The following is a 14,727-nucleotide window of genomic DNA, read 5'->3' as shown; positions in this document are numbered from 1 at the left end:
ATTTTGGAAGAACCCCGTGGCCAGAAAGTGCAATACTTCCTTGGCTTGTGTGATGGATGGTATGCTATTTGGATGACTGGTGGCTGGCATCAGATCTGGCTCCAACTGACGACAAAGATCCACAATTGTCTGCCTATCCAGGTGATAGATCTGGATAAAATGTCCATCCTCCATGGCCTACAGATCTGCCAGTGGACGGTACAAAGAAGGTGGAGAAGCTCGTGGAGGAGGTCCTACCCCTGCATGAACAGCTCAATGGTGCACCAGAGGAGCAGATACGTGCCCCTTGTGCACACTTTTCTCAGTACTTTGACACATATTACCTTTAAATCGCCTAGAGTTTGGCCCCATTTGTCAGGCTGTAGAGTCAAAGCCCTGTAGGTGGCGTCAGTCTGCATCAATGGGCATGTTTCTGTGTCGGGTAACAGGTATTGGGTCCTCAGACAATGTGGTGAGTGTGGACTGAGTGTTCCCTGACCCAACTTGTGCTGGATGCACATGAGTAGATCAAGGCCCGTATTTATACTTTTTTTAGCGCCGCATTTGCGCCGCTTTTTGACGGAAAACGGCGCAAACCTACAAAATACAATGGTATTTTGCAAGTTTGCGCCGTTTTTGCGTCAAAAAACAATGCAAATGCGGCGTTAAAAAAGTATAAATACGGGCTCAAGTGTCATAACAGCTATCCCCAGCTAACTCTTGCCAGAAGATGCAATCAATGAGTGGTCACATGTGATTGAATGACTGCTACAGTGGCAAATGCAGGTTGTATTTGTCAGTTGTTTGTAAGTTGAGCTTTGTCTATGTAAGATAAGTAATCTCAGGCCACATGTGGCCTTGTTGGACTGTTGCTTAAAAGCCAGGTAATAACTCACTATTCCCCTCAGCTCTGTACATAGTCGACACATGGCAACTGGCTGTAGGCTACATGATATACTATCATGCATGTCTGTCTCATGTAGGTCTGTCTGCTCAGCCTTCAGAGACTGGGGCCTGTCTATTATTTCTCACAGTAGCAGTCAAAATCTGGGCTGGTATAGATTCCCTTTTGCTACGCAACTGTGACACTGTGCCCATGCCCAGTATCCCTTCATATCATGTTATGATGCCATATCATGCTCAGTGGCAATATGCAGCCTCTTGAGCTCTGTCCTCTGACTAGATGGAAATGGTATGGAAATGGTATTAGGCTGGTGATCTGCAACTGATGTGCTCTTATCATCTTTGACAATGTCTGTTACATAGCCTTGACAGCTCCCTTGGTCCCACAGCCCTGTTGTCTCTTTCATCTAGCTCAAATGTGTCCTATGAAGGGTCCTTGCTTTTTGGCCATTGCATTAGTGCAAACAGTATGTTTATTGATGAGCTATGATATCTGACTATTTTGTTTGGACATATAGCGGGACATGTACAATGCATGCTCATGTTTTTCGGAAGGTCCTCTAGGTTTAGGGGACACACGTGTGGAAGTGTGGAATGTAATGTTGATGAGACACACAGAACCTACCCCCTGAAATTACATGTGCCTGAAGCTGTCTCTGCAAATGTCCACATATGGACCGGCTTGACTCTTTGGGGCATATTTAAGAGCCCCTAGCGCCTCTTTGTGCCACGTTTACATAATTTTTTAAAAGTAAATGTGTCCCAGCGAGGCCAAAACCTCTGCGCCATATTTACAAAGTGGTGCAATGCCTGCATTGTGCCACTTTGGAACCCCTTGCACCACATTATGCCTGCGCCAGACATAGGCCCTCATTACAACCTTGGTGGTAAATGCCGCCTACCGCCGTGCTGGTGGCCGCCAACATACCGTGATGGTGTACCGCTCTGGGTATTATGACCTAGACAGAGAAATCCGCCACTATACAGACACAAACACAAGTCCGCCAGACCAAAGGTCAGTGATAAAATGGCAGTACCAAAACCCACACTGTTACGCCAACAGGAATACGCCCACAGTATCAGGACCCAAAAATCACTGTGGCGGTCTTTCAACTGAGGTAAACCATTGACGGTAAACACTGCTGCGCTCTAAATACACACACTAACGAAACTACATCACATTGAACAATTCAAAATACACACACCTGATACACATACACACGACACTCACACATCCACACCACTATAAAACACACACCCACATTACCCACAACCCTTTCAGTGAAAAAAAAGATTGCGAACAGAGAGAGAGAGACAAGCCAGGAGCACCCACTCAATCTGAGCCACAGAACACCATCACCCACACACTATCCACGCACCCCACAGCACACACCACAACACATCACCCCACACATCACCCCACACATCCTCACACATACCACTCACACCACATCCATGGCACCGTGAAGGCACCCAGAGTTTCAGAGGAGGAGCTAAGGGTCATGGTGGAGGAAATCATCTGGGTAGAGCCACAGCTATTCGGATCACAGGTGCAGCAGACGTCCATTGCTAGGAAGATGGAGCTATGGCGGAGAATAGTGGACAGGGTCAACGCCGTGGGACAGCACCCAAGAACAAGGGATGACATCAGGAAGAGGTGGAACGACCTACGGGGCTAAGGTGCGTTCCGTGGTAGCAAGATACCAGGTAGCTGTACAGAGGACTGGCGGTGGACCCCCACCTCCTCCCCACAACTAACAACATGGGAGGAGCAAGTCTTGGTGATCATGCATCCTGAGGGCCTCGCAGGAGTAGCAGAAGGACTGGACTCTGGTAAGTCAAATCTTTACTATTATATCCCCTACCCTACCTGCATGCCCTCACAAACTCCCACCCCTACCCTCACACCCATCACTCCACCACCTCACATATACCCCACTATCACAACCCACCCATCCCAATACCAAACCCTGCATGCAACATCAATGCATGGACACCCATCACAGACCTGCATGGACAACCATCACTAAAGCAAGCCCATTAGAGAGAATCACCTAGCCCCACAAAATCACCACGCACACAAGGCAAAGCTGACAGGGCTATCACAACCATACATGGAAACACACTCATGCACAAGATGGCACACGCAGATACAATAACATTGTATTTTCATCCCCACAGGGCCCCCACTCAAAGTCACCGGAGAGGAGGTGCCACCAACATCCAGTCCCCCCACAGAAGAGGCCCACAGTGATGACAGCAGCTCTGCATGCCTGGATCACAATGACCAACCTGGCCCATCAGGGACCTCTGGACAGTCGGTTACCCTGCCACAGTCCCATACCACCACAGGGCCTTCCCCCTCAGGAAACACCAGCACAGCACCCACCCAGAGGGCCCATACCTCTGTCCCCAGGACACATCAATCAGCAGTGTGTCCACCACTACAGGGAACCCAGGCAACCCCACAAACCCAAGAAAATCAGGGACCTGGGGTCAGTGGCAGTGGGCACACGGTTCAGGGGACAGAGGCACAGGACAACAGGGAAACTGGGAGGACTGCTGTGAGACGGGGGAGGACAGGCCCAGGGAACCTACTCTCCACGAGGCACTTGAAGGGATCCTGGGAGCATACCACCATTCCCAGGAGACATTGGGCCAAATACTGGCCAAGTTGCAGGAGACCCAGCGTCTGCATGAGGGACAGTACCTGGGGATCAGGGAGGACCTCAAAGACATCCACACCACCCTGGTCACCATTGCAGGGGTGCTGGCTGACATGGCCAACACCGATGAACATCCCTCCACCTCCGCCGGTGCTAGTGGACAGGAGGCCCCACCACAGGACCAACCGGCCACCAGCACCCCACCCCCTGCAGAAGGAGAACCACCCCGCAAACGGTCCCTGCAATCCAAGCAGAAGCCAGAGAACATTGCCAAGAACCCAGCCAGGAAATAAGACTCTCCTGATTGTCACCCTTCTGTCCCACTCTGTCATCCTGTCCACTTTGAACTGCCATTGCTCCCCTCTCTATGGCCCATTGGACAATGCACCTGTGAAGAGACTGGACTCTACCTTGGACTTTCCTCCACCATCATCCCAGCCCATTGCACATCCCCCTCTACTTATTAGCACTTAAATAAACACCCTTGGAACAAATACAGTTCTGGAGTCTGTCAATTGATTGAAATATGTATTAGCACAACATTCTGAAAACACTGTGAATCTTATGTACACTAATGTATACATTGGTATGACCTGTAGTGGGCAGCAGTAAACATACCAGGAGCCAGAGTGGGGCACAGAGATCTGAAAATGGAGATGCCAAAGGGTACAGTAAGTGGTCAAAGACATAGACAAAGAAATCATGCTGCCATGTACAATGTCCAACAGAAAACAGAAAAGAAAGGTGAAGTTACAGTGTCTTACCTGTGTGTCACTCAAAGTACTGCTGTATGATATTACTTCTGTTGTCCACATCTTCTTCCTCTGCCTCACTGTCCACAGCCTCCACTGCTGTCACAAGACCATCTCCAAGCTCATCTTCCTGCAGAATAGGCACCTGGCGTCTCAAGGCCAGGTTGTGCAACATGCAACATGCAACAATGATCTGGCACACCTTCTTGGGTGAGTAGTACAGGGATCCACCTGTCAGATGGAAGCACCAGAACCTGGCCTTCAGGAGGCCGAAAGTTCTCTCAATAATCCTCCTTGTTCGCCCATGGGCCTCATTGTAATGTTCCTGTGCCCTTGTCCTGGGATTCCGCACTGGGGTCAGTAGCTGTGAGAGGTTGGGGTAACCAGAGTCACCTGTAAATAGTGAGGGACAACTGTTAGACACACACTAACCCTTAGGGACAACCCCATACCCAGACACCATTATATATTGGGTGGGGACCTTGGGCTCACCTATTAGCCACACCCGGTGCCTCTGGAGTTGAGCCATCACATAAGGGATGCTGCTATTCCTCAAGAAAAGGCATCATGCACAGAGCCAGTATACTTGGCATTTACATCGGAGATGTACTGGTCAGCAAAACACACCATCTGCACATTCATAGAGTGATAGCTTTTTCTATTTCTGAATACCTGTCTATTTCTCTGAGGGGGGACAAATGCTACGTGTGTACCATCAATGGCACCAATGATTGGGGATATGTCCCAGGGCATAAAAGTCAGCTTTCACTGTGGCCAAATCTTCCACCTGGGGGAATACGATGTAGCTGCGCATGTGTTTCAGCAGGGCGGACAACACTCTGGTCAACACGTTGGAGGACATTGGCTGAGACATCCCTGATGCCATGGCCACTGTTGTTTGGAAGGAACCACTTGCCAGGAAATGGAGCACTGACAGGACCTGCACTAGAGGGGGGATACCTGTGGGCTGGCGGATAGCTGACATTAGGTCTGGCTCCAATTGGGCACACAGTTCTTGGATTGTGACCCAACGATCAAGTCTGTATGTTAGGATAATGTATCTGTCCTCCATTGCCGCAAGGTCCACCAGGGGTCTGTACACTGGAGGATGTCTCCATCTCATATTCATCCTCAGCGGTTGAAGCCTAGGGAGGAAAACGGTGAGCAGAGGGTCATATTCACTCATCAATTGCAACAATAATGCATCTCTTCATTTACAGAACCAGTGTGTGAATCCGAGAGTCAGTTGATGTGCCAATGTTTGCTGTGACGCAGTTAGGTGCCATCGCTGTGCTCTCCTGAAATGGCGGCTGCCTGACCTGTGAGACGAGACAAGTGGAAATGAGGTAATTCCGCTGGTGTAGTGCGCTGTTGCGGTAGGTGGTCGATGACCGCCGCGCAACTTTGCATTTGTTATTATTGGGCCCTATGGGTTCCAGGAGCCAATGAAGTTGTACGCCACCGATGACGGTATGCACCGCCGCGGACGTGACTGCCATTTTCTTTCTGTTCACTCACTTGCTACCTGACCTTCAACAGGAGAGGACCTACACTGCAAGTGCTGCTGTGACCTGTGTCTGGAAGCGACAATGACTCATGTGTCTGGGGAAAGGGCCCCTGCCTTCACTGTGGAGGAGTTGGAGAAGCTGGTGAATGGGGTCCTACCCCAGTACCGTTTACTTTATGGTCCTCCAAACCAACAGGTGAGTACACTGTGAGCACGATGCATGGGGCATGAATGCATGGAGTGCTGTGTGTGGAAGCCTCGTGTAAGGGGAGTGGCTGAGGGGTCCTGGGCAGAGTGCTGCATGTATGGTGGTCAATGTATGTGCATTAGTGGATGGGAGGGATATGGTGGGCCATGAGTGTGACGGTCCGGACGGTATTACTATTCCCTTTTCTGCTGTATTTCTTCCTGCAAGTCAGTGCCCACCAGAAAAAGGGTATTTGGCATGCTATTGCCAAGGAGGTGCGGACCCCGGGGGTCTTGGACAGGCAGATCACCCACTGCTGCAAACGGTGGGAGGACCTGCACCGTTGGGCAAGGAAGACGGCGGAGGATCATCTGGGTCTGGCCTCCCAATGAGGAAGGGGTGCCCTGATTCCCCTGATGTTCCTCATCCTGGCAGTGGCCTATCCGAAGTTGGATGGGCGCTTGAGCAGCCAGAAGGGGGTGAGTACAAATTCTGATTCATGTGTTGGCGTGCGTTAAGGTTCTACCTTGGTCGGGGATGTGGACTGTGGGTGCCCCTAGGCCAGGGCTAACATGGCAGGGTAGATCTCTTGTTGGGTAGTGTCTGAAGCACTCCAAACCCATTGGTGTTAGTGGGCATCTACTACTGGGCAGCGTGCTGTGGGTTTCAGGTGTGCAGGTTATGCCATGTTCCCCATGGGCTGGTGACTAGCATTGCAACTGGTAGTGCATGGCCTAGTCATAGGGCAGCTCCCTGTGTGTTGTGTACGCCAACGGTAGTGGTGTTGCTGGCATTGACCAAGTGTATCCTCTGTCTCTCCCCCCCTTTTTGTTTTGTCACCCTGCCCTTGTGTGCATTAGCATCATCTGGTGGAGGAGCAGAGGCACCGGAGGGAACTACATCCTACATGGACCTGGAGGCCGAATCCACTGAGGGTGTAAGGGCACCAGTGGGATGGAGTACGAGGTGAGCACCACGACGGAGATAGGAGGGGACACTACAGACAGCGACTCCTCCTCCGATGGAAGCTCCCTGCCGGTGGCGGAAACCTCTGTGCCCACCCCAACAACAGGTACAGCTGCCACCCTCCCTACCAGCACCGCCCTCCCAGCAGCCCCTCATAGTGTTTCCAGTGCCCGCTCACCCAGGAGGGTGGGCATCTCCGTTGCCCCAGGCACCTCAGGCCCTGCCCCAGTCAGCCCTGGTGCCCTCAGTGAGGAGGCTATTGACCTTCTGAGATCCCTCACGGTTGGGCAGTCAACAAAGTCAACAATTCTGAATGCCATCCAGGGTGTCGAGAGGCATTTGCTACAAACAAATGCATACCTGGGGGGCATTCACTCTGGCGTGGCGGCCCAACAGAGAGCATTTCAGGCTCTGGCCTCTGCACTGTTGGCAGCCATTGTCCCTGTCTCTAGCCTCCCCCCTCCAACTTCCTCTACCCAGTCCCAATCCCCTCAACCCCAACCTATCCCAAGCACACCTTCAGACCATAATTCACCCAAATCAACACACAAAAGTGGCTCAGGCAAACACAAGCACCACACTTCATCTCACAGGCAGTCACACAAGCACCATCCCCATGCAGACACACCAACATCCACTGCCTCCACTGTGTCCCCCTCCTCCTCGTCATCCACCTCCCCCGCAGTAGCGTCCCTATTCACACCTCCATGCACTACATCCTCATCCACTACCTCCATCACCAGCACGCCCATCACTATACACCCCTCACTGACAGTCACCGCCCCCACATCCATGCACATGTCCCCTGTGTCCTTTCCCACTGTGTCTGTGACCCCTACTCCCAAAGTACACAGACGCAAGCACACACCCACCCATAGCCATCCACCTCACACAGCATTCAGCTCATGCACCTGTACCCAAACACAGCAGACTGACACCTCCTACAACCACTCCCTCTTCCTCCACTCCCAAATCTTCACCCTCTTCCCGCCCCATTGTCCCTAAGAAGATTTTCCTAGCTAATATTGATCTGTTTCTTACCCCTCCCACCGTCCTTCCCCTCGGGCCAGGGTGGCCAAGACCCAGCCCAGCACCTCAGCCACCAAGTCCCTGTCCGCTGTGGTTCCTGCAACTGTCAGAGGCTCAAAGGGGGCACTTGTCAGGCCAACCAGTGTGCCACCAACCCCTGCAAAGGCAAAGAACATTCCGCCACCTGGCAAGGTGAAGAAGGGGACAGCATCCAGTAAGGGGAAGGAGCCACAACCACCCAGCAAGGCCACCTCAAAGACTCCAGCTGCCAGACCCAAGGTGACACTTCCATCCGCCAAGGGAAGGAAGGGACACAAAACACCAGGCAAGGCACTTCAGGCGTCGGAACGTGCAGGTGAAGGTCTGGTGGCTACCAACACAGCCGTCAGCAATGCCACCTCCACCGCGGCCAGCACCACCACCTGCATTGCCGCAAGCACCGCTGAAAGCAGTACCACTGCCAGCAGCACCAGTCCCAGTGGGCAGCCGTCCGAGGCTGCAGGAGAAGGGCAGGAGCCACCCTCACCACAGGCAGCACCGGCACCTCTACCGCGGCCAGTATAACCACCTGCACTGCCGCAAGCACCACCACAAGCACCACTGAAAGAGGCACCACTGGCAGCAGCTCCAGTGGGCAGCCGTCCGAGGCTGCAGAAGAAGGGCTGGAGCCTCCCCCCACCACTGGCAGCACCCCCACCAGCACCACCACTACCACCACTTTGCAGCCATAGCCGCCGCCAGGTGGACTGTAGCCCTGCCTCCATGGACTATCATGCATCCTGACCACTGTGTATCTCGTGGGTCTGCCACCCAGGTGAGGGACTGTGACCTGGAACCCCCACGTGCTGCATCACTGGGCACAATGCCCCCTCCAGAACCAGTGGAGTAAAGCATCCACTCAGCCCCTCCTTGCCAGGATGAAGCACACTGGGCACAATGCCCCCTCCAGAACCAGTGGAGAAAGGCATCCACTCAATGCATCCTTCCCAGGAAGAAGCACACTGGCACAATGCCCCCTCCAGAACCAGTGGAGAAAGGCTTCCACTCACCGCATCCTTCCCAGGATGAAGCGCACTGGGCACAATGCCCCCTCCAGAACCAGTGGAGAAAGGCATCCACTTGAGAGACTGTGGCCTTGCACTCCCCAGGACCAAGCAGTGAGCAAACCACCCACTATAGAGACTTGAGAGACTGTGGCTTTGCACTCCCCAGGACCAAGCAGTAAGCAAACCACCCACTTGAGAGACTGTGGCTTTGCAGTCCCCATGACCAAGCAGTGGGCAAACCACCCTCTAGAGAGACTTAAGAGACTGTGGCTTTGCATTCCCAAGGACCAAGCAGTGGGCAAACTACCCATTAGAGAGACTTGAGAGACTGTGGCTTTGCACTCCCCAGAATCAAGCAGTGGGCAAACCACCCACTTGACAGACTGTGGCCTTGGACTCCCCAGGACTTTGCTGTGGGCATGGAGGCCCCTCCAGGAGCAGTGGCATTGTACCATCTTCTGGCTGAGGTGCCCCTCCCTTCCCCATCCCCCTGAGGTGCCTGTGTGTTTTCAACCTGATGGCCCTGCAGTGTTCTCTCCGTTTTGAGGCAGGAGTCAAATGTGAGCTTGGCCTATGTGTCATGGCCCAGTGGGCCACGGACTATTTTTGTGTGGACATTACATCATTTTGTATATATTGTATATATTGTGCACACTGTTTATTTATTTCTGAACGTATTTCTCTTGAATTCTAATATAACACTAATTTCACTCAATTCCTTTTGTCCTTGCGTTCTTCCAGAGGGTTATGGAGTGTATATGTAATGTTGTTGCATGTGTTTGTGTGTATGGTGTTGGGGGTGAGGGTGGGGGTGGGGATGTAACCTGTTGCGTTTGTGTGTCACTCTCTTTTTCCTCCTCCCTCCCCTGTCTACTAGGTGCTGTACTCACCGTGGTCATCGTCACCGCCGTTGGTGCGCCTGCTTTATGTGAAGACACACCAGCATGGGCAGAACGTGCAGCTCTGGCTCCATAGTGTCCTAGTTCTTCATTGAGTGTCGAGAGGTGAGTGGTTTTCCTTCCACGTACTGTACCACCCCGAAAAAGCTGGCAGATGGGCGGGCTGTACTGGGGTGGGCAGTACATTGTCTTCCGCCTGGCTGTTGGTGGTGACCGCTGTGGTGTTTGTTGCTACCGCCGTGGTGGGCGAAGTGTTAAAGTGGCTGTATATGTTGGCGGTTTCCGCAGCTGTCATTATCCCATTTTATTACCGCCGACCTGTTGGCGGTGTTACCGCCACTTAACACCGACCGCCAGGGTTGTAATGAGGGCCATAATGTATGCAAGTGGGGCGTTCCAGTGCTAGGGGGCCGTATAATGGCACAAAGGAATTGGCGGCATTCCTTTGCACCATTTTTATCGACATTATTTAATGCCTACTATGTGCAGGCGTTAAACATAGTCTCCCATTGATTACAATGGGCCTCTGGGTGCTTTTCAGGATTAGCATCATAATACTTGACCCTAATTCTACAAAGCGCTGGACTACCGTTAAAAATTATGACGCTAGTCACCGGAACTACTGCCATGGTGCGCCATATTTTAAATACGGCACTACGTTGGCGGCATTAGTGGGGGGCTAAGGGGCGCAAGAAAAGTGGCACTGTAGTAGGTGCAGTGCCACTTTTCATAAATCTGCCCCTTTGTGTGCCAAACATGTCACTCCCTTCATTGTGAGCCAAGTGTGATTGGGCAGTTTGCAGGCTGGCTGTGGCCTTTAGGGACTGTATGCAGCGGGTGATATTCAGAGGTAGTGGAGATGTGTGTGCATTCTTGGCTGAGGGGCTTAGCTGCCAGTTGCCACTTTGTGTTATGTGTTCCATAGTGTTTCTGATCAATGTCAGGATGCTAACTCATGTCCCACAAAAGTCACAACTGGACTACTTAGTCAATGCAGGGCCAGAGCTGCTCCTCCTATAGGGGAGTGTGTGTGTAATCATGTCCCTGTGTCCAATGACTGCTATATGCCACAGGTGGGCAGGATGGTCAAGAGAGGATGTTCTTAGCTTGACACACTGACCTGTATGTGACTCAGCCATTTTGTACGGGACATGTGGACATAATTTCCTGTCTTGTCTTTTGCATCCATACAGGTAAATGCCCATCAGAAGAAGGGGATATGGACAGCCATCAGCAATAAGGTGCGACCCTGGGGGGCCACAGCTGGTGGAGCGCCCACTGTCAGAAGAGGGTGGAGGACCTGGGACTCTGAACCCAGAAGATCGTGGAGGCCCAGCTGGGGCTCTCCTCCGAACATACGGAGTGCCTTTCGGACAACGACCCCCCCTAATGGCCCAGTTTTAGGGGCGGTGGCCTATCCAGAGTTGGATGGGCGTTTGAGGGCCACACAACAGCAAAAAAGGGGTCAGTGTAAGGCAAATCCCTGCTTGACCCTTTGCCAGGTTATCGAGTGAGGGACTGACTTCTCCCCATGACAATGAGAGATGTGTCATGTGTCAGATCATTTGGGAGCTAATTTCTGTAGATGGGTCCTGTGGTTCCAACTGGTGTGGTCTGCCTTTTGGACCTAGGACAAATTTGTGGGTAATCCTCAGTCCTTCTGCTCAGCAGGGAACACATATGGCTGTGTGTAATGTACAAATATTATTTATTACCTCCTTTGGTGGGTGTTAGTTTTCACCAACAGTTCACTCCTCCCAAATGTTATAGTCTAAAAGTAAGTAGGCTGTTGGTCAATGTACTCTGTTATGTGTTTAGGGATATGTGTAGGTTGACATCTGTCACCCAGAAACAGGTTTTCTCATGTGTATGATGGGTGCTGGTGCCTCACTGCAGTCTGTGATGTGTAGGTGGTCATCACACATGTGACATGACTTCCATGACTAATTGTTGGCAGATGTAGCAAACTACTTTCCCTTGTTAAGTGGGGAATGTGCATTGCCATGAGTGATTTGCCAACAGTATAGCCATCATTCCGTGTGCCTCTATGTCTGCATGTGATCTATTCCCTTTAGGGTACATATTTATGCACTTGTTTTAGGCATGGGATGATGTCTGGAGTCTCTCACATATGTGCATGGAGTACTGTTGTTGTAATGATACATCTACAATGGTTGTCCATAACTCAAGGTGCCACAGACAGGAGTGTGTCACCATCATATGTCGACTGACAGATACATTCATGATTCTTATTATGTCATTAGTCAAGTAGTACTGCAGTAGCTATGAGGGACATGCCAGGTAGAGCCAGAGTGTGGATCCACTTCATGTTCATATGTACCCTTGATGTGGAATCATGTTTCGAGGTGCACTGCACCTGTGTAATGATCAGGCATTGTGCTCTGACTGTTGGGATGCAACACATGTGTTTGGGGTCAGGGAGTCATCCACAGTCAGATACCATGCTTGTCATGTCTAAGATGTGGGTAGTGATGTTGCTTCTCATTGGAGCACAACTTGGGGTCCTTCTGTTACTGATTGCAAGGTCTGCGTCTCTCCTTCCTGCATGGTACAGTTGTCTATTACAAACACATTCAGATGATGTAATTGTGATGGGTGTCAGACATTGGTGGTGGCTATCCCGGGCCTTACAGATTCATTGCTGTGTGTATTCTGGAGACATCTCTCCATGAGATTTAGAACCTGTTGTTCTTTGCAACTCCATATGTGGAGCACATCTGAGTGACCTTGCTACTACCTTCCTATCTCACTTTGGGCAAGTGTCACTTGTGGAGCTGTATATTGTAGTGATGTGTCCATAGTGACATGGATATGTGTTTTCTGTATTTCCTTAGCAACACCTGGTATTGTCAGTATATTATATAAGTGCAAATTAGATGTGTGCATAGGTTTGTGTCTGTGTAATTGGTACGGTACCTTTAAGTGGGATCCAGTTGTTGACTACTGGTTCACTGGGATCTGCTTCATGCGGCACAGGTTTAAGAGTGGAGTGGTCACCTAGTTGTGGTATGGATAGTGTGGTTGCTAGACTTCATCCATGCTATTGTAGTTGTCTGAGAGCCGGAATTTTTCATGTGTTGCTTTTGCACTTCCAGATGGCATGCATGGTTTTGAATTGGCACACAATTGTGTCACTTAGCTGGCAGTTGTTGTGGGGGGCTACTCGTATGGTTTGTCTCTCAGAGTTGTGATTAAAGTGTTTTCATGTCCATGTTGTATCCTATTCCTCTTTTGTTTGCAGAATCAGCACAGGCAGGCGAAGGAGAAGAGGCTGAGCTGAGTGGGAATCATCTGGCCATGGGACCTTGGGTCAAGACACACTGGCCCAGAGGGTCCCAGTGGCCCGGAGGGCAAGAGGAGTGCCACAGGGGAGACCAGATCTGCATCGACATCCTCAGATTCCTCCTCCAGTTGTCACTTCCCAGTGGTGGTGGACCCATTAGGGAACCCCCAGCACCATCTTTGTCTGCCACCCCCATTCAATCACCACACCTGCAGACACCACAGCTACAGACACACCTACATGCACCACAACCAACATACCTGAAGTCACCAACCCAACTGACACCCACCCACAATGGTATCCCCCATTACATCTACTCCCCCTCGGCCCAAGGCACATAAACACCCTCAGTCACCCACCCAACTGACACCCACCACACACAAGCTTATCTCCTATAAGCACACAACCAAGACATCCACTACTACACATCAAACAACCACTCCCTCAACCTCCAAATCTCAACCCCCTTCTGATTCCCATCACCATGTGTGAAAGAAACATTTCCTGTGTGGCCTTGGGCTTACCCCTGTTTGACCCTCTGTACTGCACCCAAAAGGACCTCAATCCTCCCCAAGGCCATCGCTTCTGCCTCCATGGCCCTTCCCTCATCAAGAAGAAGCCCACCACTCCTATGGCCCTGGACTTATGAACTGGTCATTCAATAAAGCCAACCAGTTGTTGATTTGTTGAGTACACCTTTATCCTGCTATTCCTTTCCTAGCTCTCTGTTGTTCCTGGCTGAGTGACTTTGGTTGTAGGTCTATAGTTGTGTGTGTATGTGCCTGCTTGCTGCTCCTTGTGGTGTTGTTACTGAAAAAACTAACCGCAGACTCAGACGACCTCAAGAACTTCCAGCACATCTCTGTGCTCCCCTTGCCAGCCAAGGTCATCAAAAAGGCTGCCAACAAACAACTCACCAATACATCGAACTCTACAACATCCTTGACCCCTCTCAGTCTGGCTTATGGAGCAACCACCGCACTGAGACCACCCTCCTTGCTGCCACACACAACATTTGCATCCTCCTAGACAGGGGTGAGACCACAGCTCTCACCCTCCTCGACCTGTTCACCGCCTTCGACAGCATTTTCCACTGCACTCTACGGATTTGTCTCCATGCTGCCATCCAAGACAAGGCTCTAGAATGGATCACCTCCTTCCTCTCTGACAGAACCCAAAACGTCTGACTCCCCTCCTTCTACTCGGAGGCCACCAAGATAATCTGTGGCGTCCCGCAAGGCTCCTCGCTAAGCCCCACTCTCTTCAACCTCTACATGGCCTCCCTAGCTACCATCACCAGACACCATGCACTTAACATCGCCTCATACGCCAACGACACACAGCTAATTGTCTCCCTCACCAATGACCCACACACAGCCAAAGCCAATCTCCACAACGGAATGAAGGCCGTCACCACATGGATGAAGGAGAGCTGCCTCAAGCTAAATACCGAAAAAACTGAAATCCTCATCATCGGCAACAACCTCTC

This window comes from Pleurodeles waltl, chromosome 9, assembly GCF_031143425.1.
Source record: "Pleurodeles waltl isolate 20211129_DDA chromosome 9, aPleWal1.hap1.20221129, whole genome shotgun sequence".
Taxonomy (NCBI): domain Eukaryota; kingdom Metazoa; phylum Chordata; class Amphibia; order Caudata; family Salamandridae; genus Pleurodeles; species Pleurodeles waltl.
This window is presented reverse-complemented; position numbering follows the sequence as displayed.